General features: G+C 36.3%; 1 non-coding gene across 1 annotated transcript; it reads left to right on the top strand.

The window, feature by feature from the left end:
• The first annotated feature begins 1,807 nt into the window (after positions 1-1,807).
• Positions 1,808-1,914, top strand: LOC145151695 (small nucleolar RNA R71). Its single transcript, XR_013732256.1, has one exon. It is a non-coding gene; the product is annotated as a small nucleolar RNA R71 (small nucleolar RNA).
• Positions 1,915-14,401: the final 12,487 nt, after the last annotated feature.

Genomic DNA, 14,401 nt, shown 5'->3' with positions numbered 1-14,401 from the left:
TACCACGACGTGTTGGTCTTGAAATTGCAATAATCGGTGCCAGAATGAGCTTATTTCTGGAAAGCTTCTTCTTGTGAATGAAAATGTGCCGGATCGAATGAAATTAAAGTACCATTCTTGACCAAATGTGTTGAACCACTGCTACGTCGTGTTGATGATGTCCACGTCGTGTTGTCCTCTTTTCAGTAAATATGCTTCAAAATGCTTTTCTCTTCATTATGTGGGAGCCCCACACTTATTCAAAAACTTGTTCTTCAATTATGATCTTCAAAAATCGCACAACTTCTTCAAATTAAGCTCCTTCACTACTTCACTTTCGTTAAATACTACAAAATAAGATCAAGAACTAGAGAAACACATCATCATTCGGTCAAGGTAAAATAAAACTAACACAAAAAATAAAACTAAAACTAAATCAAATAAGAAAAGAAAATGCAAACTCTAAAAACATCGGGTTGCCTCCCGATAAGTGCTTCTTTTTGTTGGAGTCATGAGTCGGACTCCTTCCCACTCTATGTTGCGTCGGGTGGAAGTGTAACCTCCCCGTTCTCAATCATCGTGAGCCTTGTTTGTTTGTAGGCAACCCGTCTATTGAATGCCTTTCTTGAGCTTTCTTGAATTGTTGGGTTGACATCTTCTTTGTGCTTTCGCTTAGGTTCTTTCCTAATTCCCATGTCTTTAGCTTTTGTCTTGTCGCTTTCCGAGTTTTTCTTGTCAAAATGAGGCTCATCATATTCTTCTTCTTTTTCTTCAACTGTCTTTGTGACTTGATCTGGTGGCCTTGTAAAAGCAAACACCTCAAAAATCATAGGCGTTGAAACTGGAGGTTTTGAATAATTCACTTCTTTTTCCAATTGCTCTTTGGGTAAAGGCTCCTCCCATTCCTCCCACTCTTCTTCCTTCACGCGTTCAAATTCATCATCCTTAAGGAACTTCTTGCTTTCTTGTTTCACCAGATTTACATTGGCACGAGATGGGAAAGGACGAGGTGGTCGATACGGCTTAACAACAGAAAAATCATAATCTTCTTTTATTGCCCACGACATGGAACTATTGCCTCCACGTCGTGGAGACTGGGCAACTTCACGATACTCTTCTTTTTCTTTCTTTTTTACTTCGAGTGACTGATTAGACTCCTCTTCAAGGTCCTTCATATGCACCAATTCATCTTCTTCTTCTGTATCAACGACCATGGCTTGAGCATTTTGGATTGACTCGATTTTTCGTGAAGGTGAATCCGGTAGCTTTTCTTGTACAAGCCTTGTTAATTGCACCACTTGCATACAGATACTTAAAATAGATTTTTTTTTGTTCTCTAAGAATTGCGTCTGTAGCATCATGTCGTTTTTCGCTAGCTTCCATGAATCTAAATAACATTGACTCGAGAGCAGATATTTTCTCTAATTGGACTTGCTCGATTTGGTAGAGATCATGCTTAAGTTCTTGAATTTCTTTCACATCACGTTCTCTCTTGTACTCCACCTCACAATCCATAGTATAATGGGGTCCCCCACAAGCACCATATCTATCATGAATTAATCCACCCATTTTTGTGATCTTTTCTTCCATTGCGTCGAGCTTTGCAATTACTGCACTGATGGTATCTTGACCTCCATCTTTACTTGACTTTCCTCTAGTGAAATCCTCCTTTGAGTTGTGATACTCTCTTGAATGCTTAGCGAATTCTTCAATCAAAGCTTTATTTGTTGTCGGACTCTTCTTTGTCATAGGCCGTTGCGAGTCTAGAAGTTGACGAGTGCACACATTGACTCCATCATAAAATATCGAGATTTCTTGTTGCATATTGAAGTCATGTTGAGGGCAATGTCGTAACAATCTCTTGTAACGTTCCCAAGCTTCGTATAATGACTCCCCCTCTAATTGTTTAAAATTCTGGATGTTTCTTTTAAGCTTTGCCACTTTTAAAGGAGGGGTAAACTAGTTTATGAACTCAGTCTTAAAATCAGCCCATGTCGTGATTGCTCCAAAGGGAAGTGATTTTAACCATTCTTTTGCTTCACCCTTCAATGTGACCGGAAAAAGTCGAAGCATCACCGCATCTTCACTCACGTTTGGTGCATTAAAATAATGTGAAATCTCCACCACCTCTTCTACATGCTCATAAGCGTCTTCGTGCTCCTTCCCATAAAAAGGTAGTTCCCTTAACATATTGAGAATGTGCCCCGGAAGTTGAAACTTTGTCGTGGCTGGGATTTTTGGTGGATCAAGACCCAATCTATTGTCGTTCCTCATATGTCGCTTGTATTCTTCCATTGACATGGTCGTGATGTCCCCCATTTTATCCTGCTAAGATAAAACTTGAAAAACACGCGTAAAAGGAACAAAACACAAATAAACGAAAAATTAACTGGAGCGAGGCCACGACGTGGTTGCGTCTCAGAGAGAAAAAAAACTAAAATAAACAAATGAAACAAAAGTAACTTTTTGTGGTTTTTACCCCACAAAAAGGATCGAATAACTAAAAGCAATTAAAATAATAATCAAATAAGTCGTTCCCCGGCAACGACGCCAAAAACTTGATGTGCACAAAATATACCTATCAACTTTTAAATTTATAACCTAACAAACTTATACTAACTATGCACGTATAGGCAGTGTACCTAGTGAGATTATAGTATAGCTTGGGTAAGTCGGGTGTCGATCACAGGGAATGATATTTAGATAATAAAATAATTACTAAAAGCTAAACTAAGAAAAACAACTAAAAGTGGGGGTTTTATCTGATTTTACAAGTTCAGAAAAACTTAAGCACTCAAATAAAAACGATTGTAATCAATATACTAAAACACTTTCGTTTAGTTTCGAATCCACCTTTTCCTATGGTTAGGTCTTATTTATGGATTAATGAAGTTGGTTACCAAGTTATTGTAATTAGCAATTCAAGTCCAAATTTACGAATATTTTCACCAATTCATGAACTACCTTGTATGGTCATACAAAAACAAAACACGAAATTAGTTATTCATTATAGATGGGCTATGTAAGATTTATCTAAGCAAACACAATTATGGTCACAATTATGTTCTCCATCACAACTAAATTTGTTACTTTTATTACTTATCTAAGATTTGGTCGATCCTAGCTCTAGCAATTTAATGGTCACTAAATAGCTAGGTAAAGAAGTTCATGTAATTTAATGGTCACTGAGCTACACTAAACTTGAATTTAAGCAACAAAGTCACAAAATTTAACATGCTAGGTAATGATAATCAAACACATGCATAAACCAAATTCATATAATCCATAAAGTAATAAACTAACTCATAGTTTTAGGTTTCATCTAACTAAACGAAAGCAAGGGTTTTTAGCCCATAATCATAGTTGATGAAAACATAAAAATAAGGTAAACTAAGCTAAACATCATTAAACTAGGCCAACTGAATGTGTATATGTGAATCCTTGCTCCAATCGACTTCCTAGCTTCCAAAATTGGCCCCAAAGGGTTCTTAGAAGGGTTTTTGTCGCAATACTTCTCCAGAAAGTCACCTCCAAGTCTCTCAATTCGTCATAATGTTCGGATATATATACTTGCCTAAAATCTGGCCACCACGACGTGGTAAAGGCACCACGTCGTGGTCCTCGTGTTTATCCCGTATTCCCCAAGCCAGCGTCAAGAATCGCGAAGATTCCATTCACCACGTCGTCGTGGTTGGAAATGCGAGTTTTCTCAAAACACGAAAGTCGTCCGAAATTGTGTCTAGTTTTCAGATCATTTTGAATCACCTTAATCGGAGTTACGAGTCATGACATATGGTCAAAATACTGATGAGGGGTCAAGCTATCCAACAACATCTTTCTTGTGTCTTCTTCTTGCCTAAGTTCGCATTTTCCTGCTTCCAGCTTCCATGTTGCTTCCGAGCATGTCTTTTATGCTACATATCAGATCTTAAACATAATAAGTACATTTTGTTCTATAATGACCATAATTATAGCTAAAAGTATTAAGATATGATGTAAAATATATATGTAGATATGCACATATCAGTTAACCACACACGCTCCATTGATCTATGACAAACTACGAGCTACCCATTTCCATCCTTCATTAGTCCACATTAGTTTTCCGGTTACCCACACACGCTCCACTAACTGACCAATAAGGTGCAATGTGCAATTTCATTGGTTAGCATCAAATTCACATTTTTCCTAAGTAACTAAGATTGGGAATTTATAAATGTTTAGTTACTTTGCATTTTCATTATACTTTTAGTGGGAGTTTAAGTCCCATCCTACCCGTTCGGCTAACGACCCTCCACCAATCAAGGACGCGGTGGGTGAGAGTGGACACCCATTCAACTGCCATTTTATAGGCAGTTTCCTTATACCCCCCTTATAGATTGGCTTCGTGAATGAGGCCTACTAACAGTAAGACTGACCCTTTACTTATACATATATAATATATTAGACTTTTAATTTTATATAGTATAAGGGTGTATTTTACACGTTTAAAATATTTGGTGGTTTAATTTATTAATAAATATACTCTTAATTTAATTAAACTTAAACCATGTGATTATGGATTTATTAATATTCTATTTTAATTAAACATTTAATTTACTATTAATAAAGTCCATAACGGTGTAATTTGAACTATTCAAAAACATCAAGGTTCTAAATATAAAATTCAAAATTAAAACTTTTTAATTAATTTTTAAGTTATGAACTCAAGAGTTACACATTTTTAAACTTTTCAAATTACATAAGTTTTAGAATTCAATGTTTCATAATTTGAGACTTTTCAAATACCAAAACTTGAGGACAGGTTATGAAACTCTTCAAAAAAAAATTTGATCTCCAAAATAAGTTGTAACTCAAAAAAAACTTTTAGAATTCCAAAACTTAAAGACAAGTTTTGTAACTCTCCTAAAACATTTAGATCAAATTTTTTAAACTTATAAAATAACCATTTTATCTTTTACCAATTTGATCATAATACAACTCTTGTAGTAAGATAATTTCAAATAAAAAATTACAAATAATTACCTTTATCATATAAACTTGTAATTATCTTAAATTTGACAATTTATCTTTTAATTGGATGGGATAATCATTACCATATCGGAAAAAACAGATTTTATGATACAAAACAGTTTAAGGTAATGATCCTAATCCAATTTTGGCCAAAAAAAACCCAAAAAACTGCCAATAGATGATCCACCTCGTCGAGTCGGATAATGGACTCGTCGAGTTCATCACCAAATGACCCAACTCGTCGAGTCCACTCATGGGACTCGTCAAGTCCACTGTTCAGACAACAGTTTTTCAACTTTTTCAACTTTTAACAATTAACTAATTGCATCAATATAACAGAAAACACCATGGCTCTGATACCACTGTTGGGTTTTGTGTACTATAACACTCCTATGGTGCAAATACAACCCTAATGCTTTAGATCTAAGTTTTCTCTAGTTATACATGCAATAAAAATTATCCAAAGCATTAAGCGTACAACTAGTATACAATTTGACATATGAATCATAAAAACTAGTTACAATATTACCTCTTCTTGTAGCTTGTTAAATTTTGGCATTTAAGAGCTTAGCACCCCAAGTGTGATGCCTCAAACGGTTCACAAACACCATGAAGAATTAGAAGAATATGAGAGAGGTTTAGACACACCAAAAATCGGCTAGGCTCAACTAGGAATCCACAAGTGCCGATTTTAGGGTTTAGGGAATACATATATAGTGTAGAATTCCAAGAGTCATATGCAAACCCTAATTCTTACACTTAGGCTTATGATCCAATAACTCTTATGGACTAACTCTTCATGGACTCTCACATAAACTTAGTCCATCATGGATCAATAGCCCAAACTGTTGGGTCAAAAATATGGTTTATACTTTGCTTTTCTAAGCATTTATTGTTTTCGGTCTTGGGCCGAAAACTATCTTGGGTTTAACTGTCGCTTGGACCGAAATCACATGTGATTTCGGTCTAGATATTGGGTTTGGGCCTTGGGTTTTCGATCCATATATATATATATATATATATATATATATATATATATATATATATATATATATATATATATATATATATATATATATATATATATATATATATATATATATATATATTGGGGGTTAGTCAATAGAGGAGAGTATGTCGAAAGTGGGAGAGACGTTCAAGGGGCTGATTTGTTCATATCATTGTGTTCTAGAGAGAGAAACTAGAGAGAAGAAGAGTATGTGTGTGTGTGAATCTTGTATGTTGGATCATCATTCATATCATCAATACATTTGAATATTCTTCTAGTTCTTCTTCTTCTTCTTCTCCATTTCATCTTGCATCATCCACTTGATTGGGATTCTGCACCATCAAGTGGATCGGATTGATACGTCAAAGCAATTTTTTGGGACTTACACAAACCATATGTATCACTGATTTACATGATCAGTCCCCGTTAATTTAATTAGTCTCTTTTGATCACTAAATTAATTTCAAACTAATTATTGATCAATACTAATTAAATAATATGATTTCTCAATTAATATATTATACTTATAATATATTAATAAAACACAAATAACCTCTTTCTCAAATATCCATCCTATCAGATTCTTCTGGTGAAGGCAACCCGAAATGGACCATGCTACTATCGGGTCAAGTACATACCAATTATAGTTATGGCTTAGACACCTAATCCAACAGATATAACCCAAACAAAAGCAGAGAACAACCCAGAGATACACTTACTCAAACCGACGCAAGATTCCAATGACAAAATACCGATTAAACTAAAAAGGAAGAAAAAGATACATACCCGCGACATCGCCTGATGGATTCCTGACCTCCCATGCCTGATATTACAAAATCCGACTCCTCTCTGTTGGGGCTCCTGCCCTACCCTCTCGTCCACTAGTGACCCTCAAAGTATTTGGGGCAGGCACGCTTACCGATCCTCCCTTCCTTGTCGGATAGTCGACTTTCTTATGGCCCACCCAATCGCAGAGAAAACACAGCAGACTCGCCCCCTGAGGACAATCCCTGCTGACGTGACCAACCCTGCCACACTTGTAACAGCCTAAACCCCTGGAGTGACAAACTCCTTTGTGCACTTTCCCACACGTGCTACACTGACTCCGGCCCTGCTGGACTCTCAAACGCTGGTCAAAAGTCTTGGACCTCTTCCCGGGACCCTCCAATGCCTGCACCTGATCCGACCCCATCTTCTTAACGTGCTCCAAGTTGTTCTCCAGACCTCGGGCTCTGGAAGTCACATCCTTCAGGGTCTGGCACCCTAACACGCTCACCGGCTCACTTGCCAACGGCTGAACTACGATAACTGGAGCATCATTTGCTCTAAACCGGGCCAAAAATTCTTCCAAATACATAATCTCCAATTCAGATAGTGCAATAGATCGCGCAATCAATTCCCTACAGCTCACTGCCTCCCGATACAAGAGATCCAAGGCGAATCGAACCTTGGCTCTTATGGGGAAAGGACGGGTGCGAAAGACACCTTCCATCTCCTCAATCCAACGCGAACTCAAAATCGTGGCAGTCCTTCCACCAACTGGCTCACCACCTGAGCCGGGACCTAATCCTGAACCATCCCCATGCGTGCTCATCGCCAATCTGAAAAGCAACTATACCCACGATCAGAACATGTAACATCCCGTTATTTTCTACTTGTAAAGTCAACCAAAGTCAAACTTGGGTCAACTAAAGTCCTCTTTGTTATAATGGATTTTATTAAGGTTAGTAAAATAACCTTTACATGTTTAAAACTCTAAGAATATTAAATATATGTGAAGGGAATAAGTGAAATCCGAGTATGTTCTCATCCTTTTCTTTCTTTTCTTCAGACAGTAGCCTCACAACCGAGAACAGCTTCGGCCGTGAACAAGGGTCGTGAACCCTCGGACCGTGAACGCTTCTCGGTCACAGCCGCCTTCGGACCGTGAACCCTCGCATACATATACCATTCAGCTGATTTTCACTTCATTTCTTCACTTTCACTCGAGATTTCAACCCTTTTCTATCAAGTATCATCAAGCAAGAACACCCTCTTTCCTCAAGAACTTGTTAGGATCATCCTTTCTCATCATATTCAAGTGTTAATCACTAGTCCTTCATACCATCTAACAGGTATCAATTCTTGACCTTGTTATCACTTCAAGAACACCCTTCCATTTTTTATACTAGGCTAAAATCCATTGATTTCACTAGTTTTCACGAAGAACACGTGAAGAACACGAAGAACACCCATCAGAAAACCTTTGAATCTTCTTAGAAACATGCTTAGGATCATCAAGTGTTCATCATTCTACAAGAACTCAGGGTCGTGAACCCTTCATATTCTTGGGTCGTGAAGACCTCATGGGCCATGAACCTTCATGAGCCGTGAACCCCACCTGGCCGTGAACACCTATCAGCTTCCATTTTAGCTTCTAACACTCCTATTTGTAAGTTATACTTACAAATTAGTCCAGTATCTAATCATTCCTATGATTACTTTAGCTAATTGGTTGCATATATGATATACAAATTACTATATAGGACTTGTTTTGCTACGGGATTACACTTGTGGAACTAAACATCCTATATCAAATCATCATTAGAATCACCATCCAAAAGGTGAGTTCATACCCCCCGTATTTTCATAGTTTTTATTGTTTTAAAGGGGGGGAATACAAGTCTAACACAAGGATTTTTGTGTTACAAGCAAATGATTTCAAAATACATTACCAAAATGAATTTCAATTGTCATCAAATCAAATGGTTTCAAATTGTGTTAAAATGACATCAAGTCACCAAAAGTATTTCAAAATGTTAAATTCTTTAAATGATTTTATAAACTTATATTTTCCCCAAAAATCATATATATATATATATATATATATATATATATATATATATATATATATATATATATATATATATATATAAGATTTAAAGGGCTTAGGACTGATAACTCACTTTGGTTCCTTTTCTTTGTTTAGATGTGGGCTTATAGTATCGGTTATTTGTCCGAATGTCATTTAAATTTTACTTATATATATCAATATATGTATGTAAATATAAAAGTTATTTCATTCAGTTCAAATACCCTTTGTAACATGTTGAGCACGGGGTTGCATTCATGAACAGTTAGTACCAATTCAGAAAGTACATATAAATTATAATAGGTATAATTTATGATACATAGAACATTAATTCACGATTCAAGTATACTAGAGTACATCATATTACAAGAACAAGGGTTTGATTCAAAACAAAGCAAGGGTATACATCTTTCAAATACATGTTAAGAATACTAATTCAGGAACATACTATCAATCATTTATTTCAGAATGATTGGGTTTTCACTTATATTATACATGTAACGTCTATATGCTTTTTATGAGTCAATAGATTCAGGTTGTTTATTCATTTAAACAACATAGTTAAAGTCCTGACATTATAACCATAATCTCCAGTCGGGGATCGAAACAAGTGTGTATAGATCTATATTGGGATTGACAACCCCACACTCAGACTGCTAGCTACAGCCGACCATACACGCCTACGAGTGACAGTTGTTATCAATAGTGTTTAACGCCTTCAAAGCGTTGTTTTAGGCCATCTAGTCTCAGTATGGTTATAATAACTCATTAAAAAGATATTAACAATACGGTTAGTGTATAATTAACTAAACATGAGTACATTTTCAAAGTACCAGTTTACTAAAATACATTTTACAGTATTACATCTCGGTTTACAATAATAGTTGGTGAAGCCAGGCACACTCACTTTTACAGGCTATACAAAGGAATTCAAATACAGAACACTGGTTTACAAACAGAACAGTTTTATGTGATTAAAACTACTTTTCATATACAACAGAAAATATAGGATTTTCTGGAACAGTTTACATATTCAAGAAACAGGAAAAATACTTTCAAACATAAACACTTATGCACTCACTCAACTTTATGTTGATACTCTCTTTTCAAATTACTTGTATTCTCAGGGAATCAGTAGACAGGTACTCCCCGAGCTTTTGAGAAGATGGGGTTGTTTTGAGTCATGTCTTCTTCTTTTTGTATAACTATTTTTTGTGTCAATATACATTGATTGAACACATGTAAAAACTTATACTTATTAATGCAATGGTTGTTTGTAGTTTGATTACTATATTGCACGGTTGTGATACTACAAATGAAGTCATCCACCCCCAGACGTTTCCGCCGTCTGGTTTGGGGGTGTGACAGATTGGTATCAGAGCATTGTTTATAGTGAACTCAGTATATCAGTCCATAAAAGATATACAAACTATAAATACATTGGGGTTAAGAGCTCTGACCACAAGCACACTTCTGAAATTGAAGTATTTTTACAAGAAGTATACTAACACTCACACCTACAAGCACAGTATCACAGTCATAACAACTCAAAAGTATTTGGATGTTGGACACTACAGTCAAACCTGGGCAGTTATGTAATCATATATGGGATTAATATAGCCTGATCAACTATATTGGTTTGATATATGACCAACATGTGTTTAGGAGTGATAGTAGTGTTGCGACACGTCTAAAACTTACCAACTATGCATAAACAGAAGAACTCTAGAACAGAACATAAAGTTAAAATACTATAGGAATATTTTAGGCACTATATACTAATAAGAATCATGTGAAAACAAAAGAACCATTGTTGGTAGATCTATAAATATTAAGGTGTCACACCCCCAAACCAAGGATGGCGGAAACGTCCGGGGGTGGAGGACTTCATGTATAGTATCATAACAACAATTGTAATAGTAATTCAAGCAAACACAACCAACATATATATAATTGAAAAAGTTACATCATTGTATTAATTACATGTTTACGAATCAATTACAATATGTTGATAAAATATGAAATAGTAGACGCCTTAGCGTCCCATCCTCAAAAGCACTTGATTACCTGTTTAATGATTTCCTGAGAATACAAGTTGTTTGAAAAAGTGTCAACACAAAGGTTGGTGAGTTCATAAGCTTTTGTTTGGTATTATTAAAAGCCTTTCGTTTGTAAAAGTAGTATTTGTGTTAGAAAATCCAATATTTTCCTTAATGTGTAAATGTAGTCTTAAAACCCAAAGACCGAAATGTACAAGTAATTTGTCATATTTATAGTAAAACAATGCAAGTTTAAATCGACATAAACTCGTTAAATTTTAATGAAGTTCCCGTAAATTCCAATGTTTATTAATACTTTATGTGAGTTTATTATAACCATACTATGACCAAGGTTGCCTAAAACGACGTTCTTCAGGCGTCGGAAATGTTATGACATTTGTCACCCCAGACCTATCGGTCTAACTGTTGCATGCAGTTTAGGTGTGGGTTTGTCAAACCCAATATAGATCTATACACAAGTATCACGCTCTCCCTCAAGGAGACTCTGGTTACAATACAGGACTTAATAGTAATTTGAAGTAAATGTCTCACAAAGTCATTAACGGAATTACGTGTTATGAAAACTTGGTACCGTATGGCCGTACCTTGCTTAATGAAAATATCCTTTGTATAAATGTACCCTTTTTAAATGTATGTGTTATGTAATGTATCATAAACTATACATATTATAGTTTATCAACCAAGGGTAGTACGTGGTAATGTATGCAAACTATATTCAAAATAGTTTATTAAATGTTTGAATGTATCGATTGTACTTTGATTATAATCACTTTTTATTCTTTATATTTTATATGACCAAATCCATTTGTAAACTGATGTGTGTCTAAATATTAAGATAAAATGTCATATATTGCAATAACATATAATTACATAAAGATATACACCTTGCTCAACATGTTACAAGGTGAAATGAAATTAACAGCAACTTTTCTTTGAAAACAGTTTCTGTTACTGTTCTTAGAAAATTTATAGAAAAATCATCAAAGCTCTAAATCCAAATCCGCAAATTTTGAGAGTTTGGAATATGAGTCTAGTTTGTTCGTAAATTTTATCATGATTTTTAGTGATCTCTAACAGAGGTGAAAATGTTCATAATCACAGACTGGTCCGGGTTTGCCTCTGAAATGACAGGCAGTTTTGTAAAAATCACCATAAATTGTAGAAAAATCATATGGAGATGTTCAAGTAGCCATTTTAAAGCTAAGAGTTTGAACTACTTACACCTGGAACAGTTTTGAAAACTAAAATATTTAAGTTGACCAAAACAGTCCGTGATTAACGTCTATCTTTTCTGATGTAATCTGTTAGAAAAAGTTTAATTGTGTTCTTGATGATTTTACTTGTATTCCCCCCTTAAAACTTAAGAAAAACATGTAAATGTAGGGGTATGAACTCACCTTATGTGGTTTCAGTAGATGAAAGTGAGAGAGAGGAAGTGTTCAACCCAAGAACACTAAGAAGATGTCTTGATGATTCGAGAATCTAACACCGAATAAGATGGAACTTGTGTAAGATATCAATGATTTGAGTAGAATGGAGTTTAATAATTATTTGAATGATGAAGATACTTACTAATTGAAGAAAGAAATCCCTGGAGAAAGCCTTGAAGTTCTTGAAGTTGAGAGAAAAGATGAGAGAATTTTGGAGAGTGTTCTTGGTTGCTAAGTGTAGAATGAAAGAGTTTTATGGAGAATGAGGAGAGAGGATCAATCCTCCAGCTCTTAGAACGTGGGAAAAGCTGGAGATTGGGTGTAAAGGTCCACTAAGGAGACAAGGGGTAGTGGGAAAGAGTGGCTAATCATAGAGTGAGGTGGTGGTGGTTTGCTTTTGCCATAAATTAAGGAAAAGCAAATATTCCCTCAATAATTAGTTCAACCACTAATTCTTTTAATATATTTTATAAAAACCCTGGAGATTTATATATTTTGGGGCCTTAGTTTATAAAATAAAGTTTTGGGTGAAAATCCCACGTTAAAATAATGAAAAACGGAGTTAAAACGAAGTCGTAGTCGAAAACCGGGAAAAAAGGCTGAATCTGCGAAGTTGCTCGGTCCTGGGCCGAGGTTCGGACCTGAGGCTTCGGACCTGAGGCTTCGGTGCGAGGCTTCGGTCCTGAGCACTTCGGATGCGAGGCTTCGGTCCGAGGCTTCGGATGCGAGGCTTCGGTCCTGAAGCTTCGGTTTTGGGTCCTTAAGGCTATTTTACCCGTTTTTACCTCGTTTCAAGTGGTTTTTGACCCGGTTAAGGGTCGTGATGACCCGAATGATTACAAAAAGTTAAAGGAACTTTTGAGAGAGATTTGGGAGAGATTTCTAATAGAGAGAGATTGAGTGAAAGAGATTGAGAGAGAGTTCTTTTGAGACCTTTTTGAGTGTTTGGCTTTGAAACGCAAGGTCCGTAAACCCCGTTAAGCCATGATTTAGTGTCCTACACAATCCCGATGATTGTGCAATAGTGTTTTATCGCTTTGGTTCGTTGTTTAGCACTGTTAAGGCTAAGGAAAATCAAACACATGAACTTTCCAAATGATGATTTCTCATTAAAATAGCGAATTGTATAGTGATTACATAACGTAAACCCTAACATACAAGGGTTATTGGAGTTGACCGGTTTGACTTGTTGACTTTGTTTGACTTTGAATTGACCGAAATTTGACGGTTGTCACATCATCCACCCGTTAGAAGGAATTTCGTCCCGAAATTTTCATTTTGACTGGGATTTCAAGAGTTTGGGAAGAGATGTGGATACTTTTGTTTCATCTGATCCTCGCGTTCCCAGGTGAATTCGGGTCCTCGTTTAGCGTTCCAACGGACCTTCACGATGGGAATACGACTTTGTTTCGTTCGTTTGATTTCCCAATCCATGATTTCGACTGGTTCCTCCACGAAGTGGAGATTTTCGTTAACTTCGATTTCGTCGAGTGGTATTACAAGTGTCTCATCAGACAAACACTTCTTTAGGTTTGATACGTGAAATGTGGGATGTACTTTGTCGAGTTCCTGAGGTAATTGAAGTTTGTATGCTACTGGCCCAATCCTAGCAAGGATTTCGAATGGCCCGATGTACCTTGGATTTAGTTTCCCGCGTTTGCCGAATCGTATCATTCCTTTCCAAGGGGAAACTTTTAGTAGTACTCTATCACCCACCTGGAATTCCAAGGGTTTGCGTCGTTTGTCTGCGTAACTCTTTTGCCGATCGCGAGACGCTTTCAGTCTTTCTCGAATTTGAACGATCTTTTCTGTGGTTTCCCTTATGATTTCAGGGCCAGTGAGGGTGCTATTAGAGACTTGCCCTCTAGCTAGCTGTGCATCCCCCACCTCAGCCCAACACAGGGGTGATCTGCATTTGCGACCGTAAAGAGCTTCGAATGGAGCGACTTTGATGCTAGTATGATAGCTGTTATTGTAGGAGAATTCGATAAGCGGTAGATGGGTATCCCATGCTTTACCGAAGTCTATCACACAAGCTCTTAACATGTCTTCGAACGTT

The sequence above is a fragment of the Lactuca virosa genome, chromosome 1 (genome assembly GCF_052849685.1).
Source record: "Lactuca virosa cultivar CGN04683 chromosome 1, Lactuca_virosa_CGN04683_v6, whole genome shotgun sequence".
Lineage (NCBI taxonomy): Eukaryota > Viridiplantae > Streptophyta > Magnoliopsida > Asterales > Asteraceae > Lactuca > Lactuca virosa.
The sequence above is the reverse complement of the archived record's forward strand: the minus strand, read 5'-3'. Positions and strand labels throughout refer to the sequence as shown.